Genomic DNA, 19755 nt, shown 5'->3' with positions numbered 1-19755 from the left:
ATTACCATCGCCGAACCCCCCACCATCAACATCCTGAGGGTCACCAGAAACTTAACTGGACCAGCCACATAAATAATGTGGCTACAAGAGCAGGTCAGAGGCTGGGTATTCTGTGGCGAGTGACTCACCTCCTGACTCCCCAAAGCCTTTCCACCATCTACAAGGCACAAGTCATGAGTGTGATGGAATACTCTCCACTTGCTTGGATGAGTGCAGCTCCAACAACACTCAAGAAGCTTGACATCATCCAGGACAAAGCAGCCCGCTTGATTGGCACCTCATCCACTATCCTAAACATTCACTCACTTCACCACCGGCGCACTGTGGCTGCAGTGTGTACCATCCACAGGATGCACTGCAGCAACTCGCCAAGGCTTCTTCGACAGCACCTCCCAAACCCATGACCTCTACCACCTAGAAGGACAAGAGCAGCAGGCACATGGGAACAACACCACCCTCCAAGTCACACACCATCCCGATTTGGAAATATATCGCCGTTCCTTCATCATCACTGGGTCAAAATCCTGGAACTCCCTTCCTAACAGCACTGTGGGAGAACCTTCACCACACGGACTGCAGCGGTTCAAGGCGACGGCTCACCACCACCTTCTCGAGGGCAATTAGGGATGGGCAATAAATACTGGCCTTGCCAGCGATGCCCACATCCCATGAACGAATAAAAAAAAACCTCCCACTGATCTTCTGTCATTTTACCCATTAACAGATTTGCCAGTTTACTGTGGATAGTCTCTGTCTCAGCCCATTGAAGTCGGCCTTTCCTAAATTTAGAATCTTGGTAGCTGTTCAGGGTTTCTCCCTTTTAAGCACAATGTTGAACTTGATCATATTATGATCGCTATTCGATAAATGTTTATGCACTGTTAGGCTATTAACTAAATCTGGCTCATTACTCATTATTAATCTAATATGGCCTGCCCCCTTGTTTCTTGGACATATTGTTGCAGAAAGCTATCCTGAACACAGTCAAGAAATTCGCTACCTTTCTTACATGAGCTCGTCTGCTTATCCCAATCACTATGAAAATTAAAATGCTCATTAAAACCGCTCTGCCTTCGCTACATGCTTGTCTAATCTCTCCATTTATACATTCTACCACTTCACAGCTGCTACCAGAGTCCTATACGCAACTCCTACTACAGTCTTAAATCCTTTCTATTTCTTAATTCTATCCATAAAGTTTCCACTGCTTGCTTACCTCTCATCATATCCTCTCTTATCATTGAAGTAATTTCATCTTCAATCACTAAGGCTACTCCTCCCCCTCCACCAGTTTCCCTATCCTTCCTGTAGACCTTATATTCTTATAACCTGGTATATTCAGTTCCCAGTCCTGATCATCTTGCAGCCATGTCTCAGTGATGGCTACCATGTTGTATCTTCTAAGTTGAATTTGCGCCTGCAATTCATTCAATTTGTTTCTTATACTCTATGCGATTGTATAAAGAACACTTATTTGGGCTACATACCTTAACCTGTTCTTCTGCTGTAGTATTGTTTTTCTCACACATTTCTTATTTCTCTCTCCTGAATTAATTACTTTACATCTTTTAGTTTTCCCTTCGCCTATAGTGCCTAAAGCATTATTTCTGACTATTGCTCGACTTGCTTCCTTTTTGTTTGTTTTAGAATTATTATTTATACTACTTTTTTCACCTAATGTCCCCCCCCACCCCATTTACTGGTTTAAAGTCCTTGTGACCACCCTATTTTTCCTTTCCTCTAGGACCCTGGTCCCAGCCCAGTTCAGGTAGGGCCGGTTCCAACGGTACAGTTCCTTCCTGTCCCAGTACTGGTGCCAGTGTCCCATGAAATGGAGCCCCTCTTTCCCACACCACTCCTTCAGCCACATGTTCACCTCCCTCATCTGCTTATTCCTGCACCAATTTGCACGTGGCTCGGGTAATAATCCAGAGATTGTAACCCTTGAGATCCTGTTTTTTAATTTAGATCCTAACACTTGATACTCTCTGAGCATGACCTCTTGCCTACTCTTTCCTACGTTGTTGGTCCCAACATGGACGACAATGACTGGATCCTCCCCCTCCCTCTCCAATATCCTTTCTAGCCGGTTTGAGCTGTCCCTTACCCTGGCACCACGTAGGCAACATACCATGTGCGACTCTCAATCCTGCTTACAAAGGATGTTATCTGTCCCCCTAATTATTGAATCCCCTACAACTACCACATCACACTTTTCCTCCTCTTCCTTCCATAGGACAGCCTCCTGCTCCAAGGTGCCATGGTCAGCATTCTGGCTGTCCTTCCGACAGTCTTTATCCTCACAGATAGCAAGTACATTGTATCTGTTGGATAGGATCAGTTTCTGCAGATTCTCGTTCTCTAGCTCACCTGGGTTCTTGTTACTCTGTACACTATTGGTCACACCAACCCTGTTCCGATCCTGTACCTCTCTATGAAGTGTGACTGAGGTCTGGAGCAAACTGTCCAGATACTCCTCCCACTCCCTTATGTGTCGGAGTGTCTCCAACTCGCAGTCCTGCTCAATGACTCTGGGCTGGAGAGATTCGAGGTGGAGACATCTATTGCAGATGTGTTCGCTCGGGACATTCTCATTGTCCACAAACTCCCACATACTGCAGTCCAGAAACACATATCTCTGCTTGTTTTTTTTTGCATTAAAAAAAATGTAGCACCTCCTTCCCCCTCTACACCTTTCATGGTATGTGAAAGGTTCAGTGACAGAGAATGAGGTGAGTTTCATGAGGTAGACATTAAGTGGAAGGAATTATGGGAGCTAAATTGGGCCGTGTAGCGCCCGTTGTTTCGGCGATACACGACCTCTTGGATGCGCACACACATTTCCAGCATGACGTTTTCCAGACGCCATCTTGGTGTATGAGATAGCGCAGGCGCAGATAATGAACGCTGGAATCATGTAAAGTCGGGAGAAAATGGCTTCAATCAGTGTGCAATGCTAATTTAAAGTGATAGACACCATTTTGGGAATTAATGCTCAACTCAACGCACAGTCTTAACCCGACCATCGGAATGTGTCTTAGAGTGCCTGGAGGACCCCCTACCAGTGCTATTTAAAGGGACCATGTAGGATTTACAGGTTTGTGGCTGGATTATTGCTTCTGGCTGCCCAGACATTTAGAGTCATAGAGTCATAGAGTCATAGAGTTATACAGCATGGATAGAGGCCCTTCGGCCCATCGTGTCCGCGCCGGCCATCAGCCCTGTCTACTCTAATCCCATATTCCAGCATTTGGTCCGTAGCCTTGTATGCTATGGCATTTCAAGTGCTCATCCAAATGCTTCTTGAATGTTGTGAGGGTTCCTGCCTCCACAACCCTTTCAGACAGTGAGTTCCAGACTCCAACCACCCTCTGGGTGAAAAAGTTCTTTCTCAAATCCCCTCTAAACCTCCCGCCTTTTACCTTGAATCTATGTCCCCTTGTTATAGAACCCTCAACGAAGGGAAAAAGCTCCTTAGTATCCATCCTATCTGTGCCCCTCATAATTTTGTACACCTCAATCATGTCCCCCCTCAGCCTCCTCTGCTCCAAGGAAAACAAACCCAATCTTCCCAGTCTCTCTTCATAGCTGAAGCGCTCCAGCCCTGGTAACATCCTGGTGAATCTCCTCTGCACCCTCTCCAAAGCGATCACATCCTTCCTGTAGTGTGGCGACCAGAACTGCACACAGTACTCCAGCTGTGGCCCAACCAGTGTTTTATACAGCTCCATCATAACCTCCTTGCTCTTATATTCTATGCCTCGGCTAATAAAGGCAAGTATCCCATATGCCTTCTTTACCACCTTATCTACCTGTTCCGCCGCCTTCAGGGATCTGTGAACTTGCACACCAAGATCCCTCTGACCCTCTGTCTTGCCTCGGGTCCTCCCATTCATTGTGTATTCCCTTGCCTTGTTAGTCCCTCCAAAGTGCATCACCTCGCACTTTTCTGGGTTAAATTCCATTTGCCACTGTTCCGCCCATCTGACCAACCCATCTATATCGTCCTGCAGACTGAGGCTATCCTCCTCGCTATTTACCACCCTACCAATCTTTGTATCATCAGCAAACTTACTGATCATACCTTTTACATTCATATCCAAGTCATTAATGTAGACCACAAACAGCAAGGGACCCAGCACCGATCCCTGTGGTACCCCACTGGCCACAGGCTTCCAGTCACAAAAACAACCTTCGACCATCACCCTCTGCCTTCTGCCACTAAGCCAGTTTTGTATCCAAAGTGCCAAGGCACCCTGGACTCCATGGGCTCGTACCTTCTTGACCAGTCTCCTGTGGGGGACTTTATCGAAGGCCTTACTGAAATCCATGTATACCACATCCACTGCGTTACCCTCATCCACACGCCTAGTCACCCCCTCAAAAAATTCAATCAAGTTAGTCAGACATGATCTTCCCTTGACAAAGCCATGTTGACTATCCCTGATTAATCCTTGCTTCTCCAAGTGGAGACTAATTTTGTCCTTCAGAATTTTTTCCAATAATTTTCCTACCACTGATGTTAGGCTCACTGGCCTGTAGTTCCCCGGTTTTTCCCTACTCCCCTTCTTGAATAATGGTACTACATTAGCGGTTCTCCAGTCCTCTGGCACATCCCCTGTGGCCAGAGAGGTTCTGAATATATGTGTCAGAGCCCCCGCAATCTCCTCCTTTGCCTCACACAGTAGCCTGGGATACATTTCGTCCGGGCCTGGGGATTTATCCATTTTTAGGCCTGCTAAAACCGCCAATACCTCCTCCCGCTCGATGTTAATATGTTCGAGTATATCACAGTCCCCCTGCCGTATTTCTATGTCTACATCGTCCTTCTCCATAGTGAAAACAGATGCAAAAAATTCATTTAGAAACCCTCCTACATCTGCCGGCTCCACACACAGATTGCCATTTTTGTCCCTAATGGGCCCTATTTTTTCCCTAGTCATCCTCTTACCCTTAATATACTTATAAAACATCTTAGGATTTTCCTTTATTTTGCTCGCCAGTGTTATTTCATGGCCCCTCCTTGATCTCCTAATTTCTTTTTTAAGTATCCCCCTGCACTTTTTGTACTCCTCTAGGGCTTCCTCCGTCTTTAGCCTTTTGTATCTGCCAAAAGCCCTCCTTTTTTTCCTAATCCATTCTCGTATATCCCCTGACATCCAAGGTTCCCTGGAGTTCTTGGAACCACCCTTGACCTTTACGGGAACATGTTGCCATTGTATGGTCTCAATCTCCCTTCTGAAAGACTCCCATTGCTCCGATGCGGATTTTCCTACAAGCAGCTGATCCCAGTCCATTTTGGCCAGATCCTGCCTTATCCTATTAAAATCGGCCTTCCCCCAATTTAGAACCTTTATTTCCGGCCCCTCCCTGTCCTTTTCCATGACCACCTTAAATCTCACCGAATTATGGTCACTGTCACCAAAGTGCTCACCTACTAGCACTTCTTCCACTTGGCCGGCCACATTCCCTAGAATTAGGTCCAGTACCGCCCCCTCTCTTGTAGGACTTTCTACATGCTGGCTCAAAAAGCTCTCCTGGATGCACGTTAAGAATTTTGTACCCTCTAAGCCTTTTACACTCTGAGTATCCCAGTTAATATTGGGGAAGTTGAAATCCCCCACTATTATTACCCTATTATTTGCACAATTTTCTGAGATTTGCCTACATATCTGTTCCTCTATCTCCCCCTGACTGTTTGGGGGCCTATAGTACACTCCCATCAAAGTGCTTGCCCCCTTTTTGTTTTTAAGCTCCACCCATATGGCCTCATTAGAGGAACCTGCTAATATATCATCCCTCCTTATGGCAGTAATTGATTCTTTAATTAATATTGCGACCCCCCCTCCTCTTATACCTCCCCCTCTGTCTCGCCTGAAGATTCTGTACCCCGGAATATTGAGCTGCCAGTCTTGCCCCTCCCTCAACCATGTCTCTGTGACAGCAACAATATCATACTCCCATGTGTTTATCAACACCTTCAGTTCATCCACCTTATTCGCAAGACTCCTTGCATTAAAATAGATGCCATCCAGCCTTGCTCTTACATATTTGCCCTGTCTTCCAAGCTGACTTGTTTTTTTCTCAATATTTGGCTGCACATCACCCCCTATTGTAGCTCCACTCTGTATCCCATCCCCCTGCCAAATTAGTTTAAACCCCCCCCAACAGTGCTAGCAAACCTCCCCGCAAGGATATTTGTCCCGCTCTGGTTCAGGTGCAACCCGTCCGACTTGTACAAGTCCCACCTTCCCCAGAAGCAGGCCCAGTGATCCAGGAAACTGAAACCCTCCCTCCTGCACCAACTCTTTAGCCACGCATTCATCTGTTCTATCCTCCTATTTCTATACTCACTAGCCCGTGGCACTGGGAGTAATCCAGAGATTACAACCTTTGAGGTCCTGCTCTTTAATCTGCTACCTAGCTCCCTAAATTCTTGATGCAGGACCTCATCTCCCTTCCTACCTATGTCGTTGGTCCCAATGTGGACCACGACCTCTGCCTGCTCACCCTCCCCCTTGAGAATGCCCTGAAGCCGCTCAGTGACATCCATGACCCTGGCACCAGGGAGGCAACAAACCATCCTGGAACTGTTTTTGGAGGTCTCCTAGACTTGAATGCTAGGATAAGGGGACATAGCCTAACATTTAGAGCCAGGACGTGCAGGAGTGAAGTTAGGGAATGCTTCTACACGCAAAGGGTGAGAGACATTTGGAACGCTCTTCGGCAAAAGGCAGTTGATGCTAACTCACTTGTGAATGTTAAATCTGAGATTAATAGATTTCTGTGAACCAAGGGTATTAAGGGATATGGGGCTAAGACTATGGAGTTAGGTCACAGGTCCACCATGATCTCATTGAATGGTGCCTCCTGATATGCGCCACCTTCTCCTGTAAGAAAGTGGGATGTGTGTCTGGGTGATGTGCCTGTCACGGTTGAATAGCTGCCAGTGTGTGTGGCCTGTGACTTGTGGGTGGGTGGCTTGCAACACTGGTAATGTGTGAGGGTGAGAGGAAGCATCTGGTTGGAAGAGTTGAATACTGATGGAAAGAGTTTGTTGGTATGTGGGGGATGGAGGGTGTAGTGCGTGGTGCAGTTAGTAGGAGACGCCACTTGACAGTTGACCTCAGTCACCTTGACCACTCATGTCAAAGCATTGAACTTCTTCCTGCACTGCATCCGTGTTCATGATGCTGTGTGCCTGGCATTGACTTTGTCCCCTGCTGCTCCCCACTGCCTTTTGGATATATGTCTGGCAGCCTCTTGCTGCACCCTCCCCCCAACACGGATATAGGATGTCCTTCCATCTGTCCACCTCTTGCACCAAGGTCTCTAGTGCATCAGCATAGAACCTTGGTGCACGCACTCTCACAGGCCTGGTACCAACTCAGATCGGCAGATTGGTGAGGTCTGGCGTGCAGATTGGAGGATGTGGGATTTAGTAGTGCGCAATCTTTATTCAATGTTTTAACATAACTCATCAGTGTGTAAACATAGGGATGGGATCTGCATCTGTGCGATGTCTGATCTCCATTCAGAATCCATGCAGACAGTAGACTGTTATTTTCAGCAAATAATAGGTACCTGCTATCTTTAAGAGATTTCTACGAAACATCCTCCCTTTAAGAGATTGAGCTCCCCTGGTGGTGGAAAGTGCAAATTGTATTGATTCCATTTGCAAGGCCTGGAATGGAACGCTGATTGCAGGTGAGTCCTTAGGTGGGCCGAAACTTGTGTCCTGCCTGCGCTGGGGTCATTGGGCACGGGGTAATAGCACATCACGCTACTCACGCCCAAAAACAGCCCTTATCCAATTTTCCGCCCTATATTCCAAGGGTGGTCTTTCGTAAGAGCATGAGGGGTCAACCAGCCTTTATACTACAGGTAAAGGGAAAACCAAAAGATGTAAAGTCATTAACCAGGGTCAATAGATCTGCCAGTTGATTGTTTCAGATATGACCTTGTTCCGGGTAACCCCATCACTCTACTTGAGACCTTAAACGTTACAATGTTTTTTTTGCTACAGGGTCTTTAAAATGCCTGGTGGAGGTTCAAATTACAGATAGTTCAATATCTAGTTGTATTTTGGAGTTAGTGAAGTTTTTAAGGTGCATTCTTCATGCTTAGTAATCTTTCTACTTCTGTGTAATAAAATATATACAAAATAATTGCTTGTACATGCTGTTTTTCTCCATGGCTGATTTTTTTGAAAAAATTACTCTTGGGCAATATTTATTGCCTATTCCTAGGTGCACTAAGGGTATGTAGTAGGCAGGATTCCTTCCAGGAAGGACATTAGTGAACTAGTTGTTTTTTTCAGTAGCCCACACATTACCAGATTTTTTTGAATTCAGTTTCAACAACTTGCAATGGGGGAATTTGAACTCTTGCTTTCTGGGGTGTTAATCCAGTACCATAACCAGCAGGCTAACATATCACACTCCAAGCTACACCTGTTGCAGATAGTCCTGCCAACCCAAAATCAACCCACAGGCAGAACAATGGTAAAGGTGTACATGGCAACAATTTCTACCAGTTAAACACTGGTAGTATGAGAGATTCACAAAGGAAAAATACGAAAGTAAAGTCAGCAATGTACAGTAGGAGTGAATACAGCTCAGGAGTTCAGAGCAAGATAAAAAAAAGTAAGTAATATGCAACCTGGAAGAACGAAGACTTCAGGTGCACATCCTGAGGCAGATACATATTGCAGAATGAGTAATGTGACATTTAAATGTGTCAAACAGAGACAGAGATAGGTGGAGAGAATTGGGCATGTCTTGAAGGACCAGCCAATCATTTTGTTTTCTGGGCACCCTGCTCTGTTAAATATTTTGGAACTCAAGTAGTGATTACAGGAATTGAAAAGGGCTACCAGGCTGTAATGGGAAATGCATATTCAAGACAAGTAATTGCTTTGCTTCACTTATTGTTACTTTTTTTCCTCAGGATTTAGGTGACACTGAAAATCATCGACAATGATTCATTGCCCATCCCTAGTTAGGACTGATCAGCATTGTTTCTGCAATTGTTTGTACAAATGAATGGCTTATGGGGTACTTCAGAAGGCACGTAGTGTGGGACAAGAGTCACATGTAGTCCAGGTTGGAAGGTTGCCTTCCCTGAAGGACAGTAGCGTATCATAGGGTTTTTACAACAACCTGGTAGCATTCATGGTTATTTTTATTTTGGTGCTACCTCACAATTATCAGGTTTTATAAATTCAACTCATACTGAGTTTTAAACTCATGACTTCTGGGTTGCTAACCCTGTACCTTAACCACTACACTACAGTGTAACCATGGGGAAGGTAATGCAGCATAATCACTACCACTAGAAAAGGGAAAGGTGCCAGAGGACTGGCGGACAGCTAATGTTATTCCTATATTTAAAAAAGGGAGACAGAGCAAGTCCAGGGAACTATAGACCAGTTAGCTTAATGTCAGTGGTAGGAAAGATAATGGAATCTTTACTCAAAGGTGTAATAGAAAAACATTTAGAGAACGAAAATATAATAAAGAGTAGTCAGCACGGATTGCAGAAGGGAAAGTCATGCTTGATCAACGTTATTGAATTGTTTGAAGGAGCAACTGGGTAATGCAGTAGATGTAATATACATGTAGTTTTAAAAGGCCTTCGATAAGGTACCACATTGTAGACTCATAACTAAGAGCATGTGGAGTCAGAGGACAGGTTGCAGAATGGATAGCAAGCTGGCTACAAAACAGAAATCAGAGAGTAGGAGTTAAGGGTAGCTACTCAGACTGGCAAAAGGTGAGAAGTGGTGTACCCCAGATCGGTGCTGCGACAATTTACATTAACAATTTGGATTCAGCAATTGGAAGTACAATTTCAAAATTTGCGGCTGACACCAAATTGGGGGGGTGTAGTTAATATAAAGGAAGAATGCGTCAAAATGCAAGAGGACATTAATAAACTTGCAGAATGGGTGTGTAATTGGCAATTGGAATTTCAATATAGATAAGTGTGAGGTGGTGCATTTTAGTAGGAAGTATAAGGAGGCCACATACTGCTTGGATAATAAGGGGTTAAATTGGTCAACTGCCGAAAACAGACGCTTGGATTGTGGTCCATGGATCATTACCCTTTGCTTCCTGCCACTGAGCCAATTTTGGATCCAATTTGCCAGTTTCCCTTGGACCCCATGGGCTTTTACTTTTTTGACCAGTCTGCCATGTGGGACCTTGAAAAAAGCCTTGCTAAAATCCATGTAGACTACATCAAACGCGCTACCCTCATCGACCCTCCTTGATACCTCCTCAAAAAATTCAATCACGTTAGTCAGACACAACCTTCCCTTAACAGATCCATGCTGACTGTACTTGATTAACCTCTGCCTTTCTAAATTATAAGGAATCTTACAACACCAGGTTATAGTCCAACAAATTTATTTTAAAATCACAAGCTTTCGGAGATTATCTCCTTCGTCACATCATTTCTAAATTATGATTAATACTGACCCTCAGAATTGTTTCCAATAATTTGCTCATCACCGAGGTTAGACAGACTGGCCTGTAATCACTCGGTCTATCTCTTTCTCCCTTTTTAAACAAGGGTACAATGTTAGCAGTCCTCCAATCCTTCAGCACCACGCCTGTAGCTAGCGAGGATCAGAAAATGTTGATTAGAGCCTGCGCTATTTCCTCCCTTGTTTCTCTTAACAGCCTGTAATACGTTTCATCCGGACCTGTCAATTTATCGACTTTCAAAGATGCTAAACCCCTTAATATTTCCTCTCTCACTATGTTTATCCCCTCCAATATTTCACACTCCTGCTCCTTAACTACAATCTCTGCATCATCCCCCTCTTTTGTGAAGACAGATGCAAAGTATTCATTAAGAATCATACCCACATCTTCCATCTCCACACACCGGTTACCATTTTGGTCTCGAATAGGCCCTACTCTTTCCTTAGTTATCCTCTTGCTCTTAATATATTTTTAAAACATCTTTGAGTTTTCCTTGATGTTACTTGCCAGTACTTTTTCAAGCCCTCTCTTTGCTTTCCTAATTTCCTTTTTAATTTCACCCCTGCATTTTCTAAACTTCTCTAGGCTTTCGGCAGTAATGAGCTCCCAGTATCTGACCTAAGCTTCTCTTTTTTGCCTTACCTTACCCTATATGCTCCTTGACAGCCAGGGAGCTTTAGATTTGGCAGTTCCACCCTTTTTCTTTATGGGAACATATTTGCTTTGAACCCTCATTATCTCCCCCTTGAATGCCTCGCACTGCTCTGCCATTGATTTACCTTCGTCGAAGGAGGTAAGCTCCGAAAGCTTGTGATTTTCAAATAAAACTGTTGGACTATAACCTGGTGTTGTAAGATTGCTTACATTTGTCCACTCCAGTCCATCACCGGCATCTCCACATCATTGATTTACCTTGAAGTAACTGTTTCCAGTCCACTTTTGCTAAATCACTTCTCAGCTTAGTAAAATTTGCCTTTCCCCAATTGAGAACTTTTACTCCTGTTTTATCTTTGTCCTTTTCCATAACTATGCTAAATCTAACTGAATTATGATCACTACCACCAAATTGCTCTCCCACTGATACCCCTTCCACCTGCCCAGCTTCATTCCCTAAAAACTAAATCCAGAACTGCCCCCTCTCTTGTTGGGCTTGCTATGTATTGGCTAAAAACATTCTTCTGAATGCATTTTAAGAATTCTGCACCTTTTACACTGCTTGTATCCCAGTTAATAATAGGGTATCCCCTACTATTGTTTATGCACTTCTCAGAAATTTGCTAACATATTTGCTGTTCTATCTCCCTCTGACTGTTTGGGGGTCTATAGTACACTACTAGCAGTGTGATTGCCCCTTTTTTGTTCTTTAGCTCAACCCATACGAGCTCATTTGATGATCCTTCTATCATATCATCCCTCCTCACAGCTGTAATTGTTTCTTTAACCAATATTGCCACCCCCCTCCTTTTTTATCCCCCTCTCTATCTCGTCTGAAAACCCTGTAACCAGGAATGTTGAGCTGCCATTCCTGCCCCTCTTTAAGCCATGTTTCAGTAATATTAAGATATACTTCCACATGTCCTTTCCCAGCATTGCCTGCAATGCTGTCCTTGCCCTGCTCTGAGGCTGTAGTTGTGGCTGCAGCAGTTGACAAATTTCAGTTACGACCTCTTTAGTGAACCGCAGCTGTTTGATGCACTGGTCGTTGCTGAAGTTGAGGTAAGAGAATTGGTCCATGAAAGCCCTCCGCCTCCTGCTGAGTGCCCTTCTCCTCCTCCTCCTCCTCCTCTTCCTCCTCCCTCTTCTAGCAGCTTGTCCTGCTCTGCATGGCCTCTCTTCATTCTCTCAGTCATGTTCAATTCCCAGAGGAAGCCCTAGCAGACCACCCATGTCTGGAAGCAACTTTTCAGCACTTTATTTTAAATGCCACTAAAAGTACTGCAAGATCAGCTAGACCACTCTCTATAGAATATCTAAACTTTAGCCACGTATAGGAAACGTCTAAAAACATGTACAATTGCACCAGTTGCTAGGAGAAATAATCCAACAACCAACTTGTAAGTATTTCATGAGCCCTTTAAAAAGCGCTGGTGGGGGGTGTTTCATGCCGTTTAAGTCCCGTTCAGCTGTGCGAGGTTGAGACAGGGTGTTGGCTGGAGCGTGGAGTTCCAAAATTTTACCAGCTGCTTCAAATCTGCGTTGCACACTGATTTGCGTCATAAACTCCCTACTTTACATGCTGCCGGCGATCGTTAGGTGCACACGCACAAACCCCTTTACCAAGATGGCGTCCTGCATACTTCATGTCGGATGTGTGCGCATGCATCTTGGACGCCATTTTTGGGACTTAGGTGTCCTAGTGCCTAAGAAACGGGCGCTACATAGCCCAATTTCATCCCCAACGAGTCTAAACGTGATAAAGGAGCAAAGGGACCTAGGGGTACAGATACACAAATCACTAAAAATAGCGACGCAGGTTAACAAGGTCATAAAAAAGGCAAATCAAGCACTGTTGCTCATTTCTAGAAGGATAGAATTGAAAAGCAAAGAAGGTATGTTAAATTTGTGTTGAACCTTGGATGACCACACTTGGAGTACTCTGCACAGTTCTGGTCTCCATATTATAGAAAGGATATAAAGGCATTGGAGAGGGTGCAAAAAAGATTCACAAGGATGATGCCAGAACTCAGAGGATATCCTTATCAAGAAAGGCTGAACAGGCTGGGGCTCTATTCTCTAGAGAAGAGAAGGCTGAGGGGTGACCTGATAGAGGTCTTTATGATAATGATAGCGTTTGTTAGGGTGGATGTAGAGAAAACATTTCCACTTGTGGGGGAGTCCAAAACTAGAGGTCATAAATATAAAATAGTCACTAATAAATCCAATAGGGGATTCAGGAGAAACTTCTTTACCCAAAGAGTGGTAAGAATGTGGAACACACTACCACAAGGAGAAGTTGAGGCAAATAGCATAGATGCATTTAAGGGGAAGCTAAATAAGCACATGAGGGAGAAAAGAATAGATGGGTATCCTGACAGGGTTGGATGAATTAGGGAGGGAGGAGGCTCATGTGGAGCATGGACCAGTTGGGCCAAATGGCTTGTTTCTGTGCTGTAGTTTTGATGTAACTCGATGTAAATCAGGAAAGGCCAAATCCTGCAGGATCATGTGCTTCTCATACATATGTTTATATAATTGAGGTTTAAGACTTTACAGTGATCTAATGAAGAGGACAAGTTTACACATTGGGCCAGGTCTTGCTGGAGCGCACGGTGTTGGTTAGACTTTTTGTATCCTTCAGTTCAAAAATATTTTTGCACCATAACTTGCTGGAAGTGTGAGCTGATAACAGTGCGACCAGGGCAATGGTGAATGATGGGACCAACAGTCTCTCCCCTTAACCAATGAGATTTAAGGAATGAGAAAGAAACAGGAATGATGGAGAAGCAGAGTGAATTAGAATCAAATCAGGAACAGAAAGAGAATAAAGAGATGGAAAGATTGGATTAAGAGAGAGAAAAAAGAGACAGAAAGGAAAAGTAAGAATAAAATGTAAAAGCTAAAATTTTAAATTTTTAAAAATCTCTAACAACAATTTACTACATGCAGGAATGAGATTGAACAGATTTAATTGTTCCCTTTCTAGGTCAAAGAGGTTGATTGGCATTGGATTAACAATTATCACATTGTTAAAACGGTACTTATGCTGTTAAGTTCCAGCCATAACTTTCTGTGTGAGTGTAATGGTCAACTAATATGCAAATCCGGCATGTTCTTAAAAGTAATGGGGAATCTAAGGGCACGGTGCCATTTGTGTGAAGCAAACGGTGGAGCGGTGTAAATTGATCAGCAAGTTCTTGAGATTCGCCACTCATGGCATATCTCTTAATCCCCTGAACTTGCTGGCAGATTTGCACATTAATAACGGCGTGCATTGTTAAAACGTCGTTATTTTTCCAGCAAGATCTGGGCCATTAAGTTATATAGAGATGATCATAAGATAGCTAGTTTCAGAAAATCACAAGGACAAGCTATCAGTTGGAACGATGGCTCACTCGCAATCTGTTCTTGCAGCTGGTAAACAACAGCAATGAATTCAGAAGTCAGTTTCAGCATTGAAATAAAGTAAATTCCTCCGAGATACAAATAAGCCTGAGTCACCTGAAGAGGACCATAAAAGTTTAGAACTGACACAATGGGTGACTGGTTGACATCCTGTCACATGGTACATGTTCCCAATGGAAGATATACAATATTTCAAGCTGCTTGCACTGGAATTCTTGCTTTGAGAAATGCTAATTCATAAGTGGCAATAGAAAAGTAACAGCCAATTAGATCAAGCTTGCATTAATGATCTTTTACTGCTTTTGATTTGGCTAATGAACCACTTGGGACAGAGTTTCTCTTTTGCACTTGAGTGTTAAATAACTGCCTGGCTGGAACATATAGAGGAAATTTAGACACAGAAGATCTCGCACACTGCCTGATTTTCTATCTATTAATTTAAATAGATGAAAAATAACAAGATCCCCAAGGTCCCTTTACTTCTCTATCCCATTTAGACTCTTATTATCCAAACAGTATGTGGCCTCCTTATTCTTCCTAGTAAAATGCACCACCTCACACTTATCTATATTGAAATTCACCTGTAAATTACACGCCCATTTTGCAAGTTTAATAATGTCCTCTTGCATTTTGACGCATTCTTCCTTTGCATTAACTACTCCACTCAATTTGGTGTCGTCCACAAATTTTGAAATTGTACTTCCGATTCACGAGTCCAAATCGTTAATGTAAAATGTGAACAACAGTGGTCCCAGCACCGATCACTGTGGAACACTGCTTCCCACCTTTTGCCAGTCTGAGTAGCTACCATTAACCCCTACTCTCTGTTTTCTGTTTTGTAGCCAACTTGCTATCCATTCTGCTACCTCTGACTCTACATGCTCTGACCTAAGCCATGAATCTACAATGTGGTACCTTATCGAAGGCCTTTTGAAAATCCAAATATATTACATCTACTACAGTACCCTTGTCTACTCTTTCTGTTACTTCTTCAAAGAATTCAATAAGATTGGTCAAGCATGACTTTTCCTTCTGAAATCCACACGGACCATTCTTTATGATATTTTCGTTCCCTAGAAGTCTTTCTATTATATCTTTGTGTAAAGATTCCATTAACTTTCTTAGCACCGATGTTAAACTAACTTGTCCATAGTTACCTGGACTTGTTCTATCCCCATTTTAAATATAGGAATAACATTAGCTGCCCGCCAGTCTTCTGGCACTATTCCCTTTCCTAATGAATTTATATTTCTGTAATAGTGCCTCTGCTATCTCTTCCCTAACTTCTTTTAAATATTCTTTGAAGTATGTAATTCATCCGGACCAGAAGTCTTATCCTCCCTAAGTTTGATTAGTTTACCAATTACCTCCCCCCTTTCTATCTCTTTTGATCTCTTCTTCTAATGTTATGCCCACCTTGTTAGACTTCCTGGTAAATAATGAGGCAAAGTAACTATTCAATACATCTGCCATTTCACTGTCATTTCCTGTGAGTTTATCTTGTGCATCCCTTAGTGGCCCTATCCCTATTCTGATTTTTCTTTTGTTATTTATGTGTCTGTAGAATACTTTACTATTTCTTTATATATTCCTTGATAATTTAATTTTGTAGTTCCTCTTTGCCTTCCTGATTGTTTTTTTGACTTCTTTCCTAATCTCTTCATATTCCCTTTTGTCATCTTTTCTTTTATTGTCTATGTACTCAGAGTATGCCTTTTTCTTTCGCTTCAATTTTAACCTTATCTCTTTATTCATCCATGGTGTTTCATTATTGGCTAGTTTGTTCTTGCTTTTTAGAGGAATATATTTCTCCTGAACTCTATTGATCACTGTTTTAAATATTACACATTGCTGTTCTATTTCTTTGTCTGTCAATTTTTTTTTCCAGTTTGCCAGTCCTAGTTCCATTCTCATTCCCTCAAAATTATCTTTTTTCCAATCTATTACTTTAGTCGTTGTCTTATGTTTTTCTCAATCATTATTTTAAACCTTATTATGTCACAACAACAACAACAACACAACAACAACAACAGCTTGCATTTATATAGCGCCTTTAACGTAGTAAAACGTCCCACGGCGCTTCATGGGAGTGTTATTAAACAAAATATGACACCGATCCATGTAAGGAGACATTAGGAAAGGTGACCAAAAGCTTGGTCAAAGAGGTATGTTTTAAGGATCTTCTTAAAGGAGGAGAGAGAGGTAGAGAGGCGGTGAGGTTTAGAGAGGGAATTCCAGAGCTTGGGTCCTGGGTAGCTGCAGGCAGGGCACCAATGGTAGAGCAATTAAAATTGGGGATGCACAAGAGGCAAGAATTGGAGGAGTACAGAGATCTCGGCTGGTTGTAGGGCTGAAGGAGGTTACAGAGCTAGGGAGGGGCAAGGCCATGAAGGGATTTGAAAACAAGGATAAGAATTTTAAAATTGACACGTTCCCTGACCAGGAGACAACGTAGGCCAGCGAGCACAGGGGTGATGGGAAAACAGGACTTGGTGCGAGTAAGGATACGGGCAGTGTAGGGGGTGGTGGTGTGCGTCAGCTTCACCTCTGACTCCTGAGCAGTCCGAATCGCTCCCACTCCCTGGGTTCCAGACCTTGGACTTATTTGGGGGTTGTGACAAAGTGCAGCAGACAACTGGTTTTGGTGCAAGAAACTTTGACCTTTATTCAAGAGAGAAAATACCACACAACAATCTTAACACTCTAATAAAATGGGGAACACTTCGGTACACATGAGGGAAATTACAGTAGAAAGATACCTCACCACCCAATCCCACTGTACTAGCTAAGTTGGACTCTAAAGGGGCAGAGATAATGCTCACCAAATGAATCCTTAACACTAATTCACCCAGAGGTAAGTCAGAAATAGATTGTAGAGTGGAAACTTTGCGGATCTTCGTTTTTCTCCCGAGTTGTTTACTTTGGTCGCGGTGGCCCAATATTACCCGGCTGGTTGGTGGCAATGTTCCGTTGGTTGTTTCGTAAGGCCCTTGTTGCCGCGAGGTGTCCGATGGGCGCTGGGGCTGTTGTTCTGGTTACTTCTTGTGTGTCAGCCTGCTTCTAGAGCTGCTGACCTTCCCTCTGTCGAACCCCTTGCCTTGTTGTTCGCTGGAAGCTGCTCTTCCTTCCAGAGACAGGCAGAACAAGACAAGCAGAACACAACAGCCAGCAAGAGCCAGAGAGAGAGAGAGAGAAAGAGGGGTTTAGTGTTTCCACTTCTATATCCCTCTCTTACAAATGGTCTTCGTCACTTTTTAAAAAAAGAACACTTCATGTCTGTTTAAACAGTTCTTACAAAGTCCTTTAGAATCTTTGATGGCTTTTTGATGGTCCCTCATCATGTTGCAATTGCTTCTCCCGATGGGTCATTGTTAATTCCGATTTTTAGAGTTTGTCACACAAGGCTTCCTTTTGTATCCAACATCCTAGGTGTTGATGGGTTTTGCTTTAAAACAAAGGCATGGCCCCACCATGTCTGGAGCAGTTACCTCTTTCAATGGCCTTGAGTGTCGACCACCTGCTGTCGGTTTTGCATTAAAACAGAGACACGTCTGAAGCAGTAATTCTCCCACATTCCATGTGTGTGTTGTGGATTCGTCTGGTGAACTCCCACCTATCCTTCATCTTAGGATTTCAGTCAATGGCTAAATTTTTCCCATACTCAGGGTTTTTTAGGGTTTTTCTCCAATTTTTGGGGGATCTGTGAATTTTGAGAATCTTACAGCAGCACAGTTTTGGATGTGCTCAAGTTTATGGAGTGTGGAAGATGGGAGGCCAGCCAGGAGAGCATTGGAATAATCAAGTCTAGAGGTAGCAAAGGCATGGATGAGGGTTTCAGGCAGATGAGCTGAGGCGGGGCGGAGACGGGCGATATTACAGACGTGGAAGTAGGTGGTCTTGGTGATGGAGCAGATATGTGGTCGGAAGCTCAGGGTCAAATAGGATGCCAAAGTTGCGAATGGTCTGGTTCAGCCTTAGACAGTGGTCAGGGAGAGGGATGGAGTTGGTGGCCAGGGAACAGAGTTTGTGGCGGGGACCGAAGACAATGGCTTCAGTCTTCCCAATATTTAGTTGGAGGGAATTTTTGCTCCAGACAAGCAGTGTGACAAATGAGAGACAGCGGAGGGTTTCGTCAGTGTACATGTGGAATCTGACATTGTGTTTTCGGATGATGACGTTGAGGGGCAGCATGTAGATGAGAAATAGGAGGGGGCCAAGGATAGATCGTTGGGGGACTCCAAAGGTAACGGTACGGGAGCGGGAAGAGAAACCATTGCAGGTGATTCTCTGGCTATTACTGGATAGTTAAGAATGGAACCAGGTGCACGCAGTCCCACTCAGCTGGACGACGGAGGAAAGGCGTTGGAGGAGGATGGTGTGGTCAACTGTGTCAAAGCTGTAGAGAGGTCGAGAAGGATGAGGAGGGATAGTTTACATTATGTAAACGTCCAATTACGTTATGATCGCTATAGCCTGGATGTTCCCCCATGCTTACTTTTCTTATCTGTTCTGGTTCATTTCCCATTACTAGATCCAACAGTGATTCTCTCTTGTCGGGCTTCTCGCATACTGGGTAAGAAAGGAGTCCTGTACACATTGTAAAAACTCCATTCTCTTGCTTCCTTTGCCTATCTCTTCTTGCCAGTTTATTTGGGGTAGTTGAAATCTCCCATGATTATTATTCTATGCAGTCACTGTTGTAATGTCGGATTTGTCCATACACAACACTGTGGGCAACTGCATAATAATGCATGTAATTATAATACATTACTCAAATGTGTGTGCTTGTGTACTCATAATGTACTACCTGCCCTCTTCACAGATCATGGAAAACCCAGTCGGTATCAATTATGCCATTTACCTACAGGGCTGTGTAGGATACATACCTTAGTGGGCCTGATTTCAAATGGAGGCTGTTACAACACTAGGATTGTATTGAAGAGTGGTGTTGATGATTTTGAGGAATCCAGTTCCTTGACTTACACCACCATTTCCCACATGAGTGATGTCATGGAGCATGTCTCTCTCTCTCCACCCTGCTGTGGTTGGACTAAGTTGATTTTTGTTGATGTAAACATACTAGGATGCATAGTCATACAGGGTTTGGGATGCCTCCTGCAAAGCAGTTGACTCCTGCTGTGTCTCCTGTGGTTGCCTGGATGGCCCTTGTGGCATAAATTTGAGGGCAGTAATGATCTTCATT

Source organism: Heptranchias perlo, chromosome 1, assembly GCF_035084215.1.
Source record: "Heptranchias perlo isolate sHepPer1 chromosome 1, sHepPer1.hap1, whole genome shotgun sequence".
Classification (NCBI taxonomy): Eukaryota; Metazoa; Chordata; class Chondrichthyes; order Hexanchiformes; family Hexanchidae; genus Heptranchias; species Heptranchias perlo.
The sequence above is the reverse complement of the archived record's forward strand: the minus strand, read 5'-3'. Positions refer to the sequence as shown.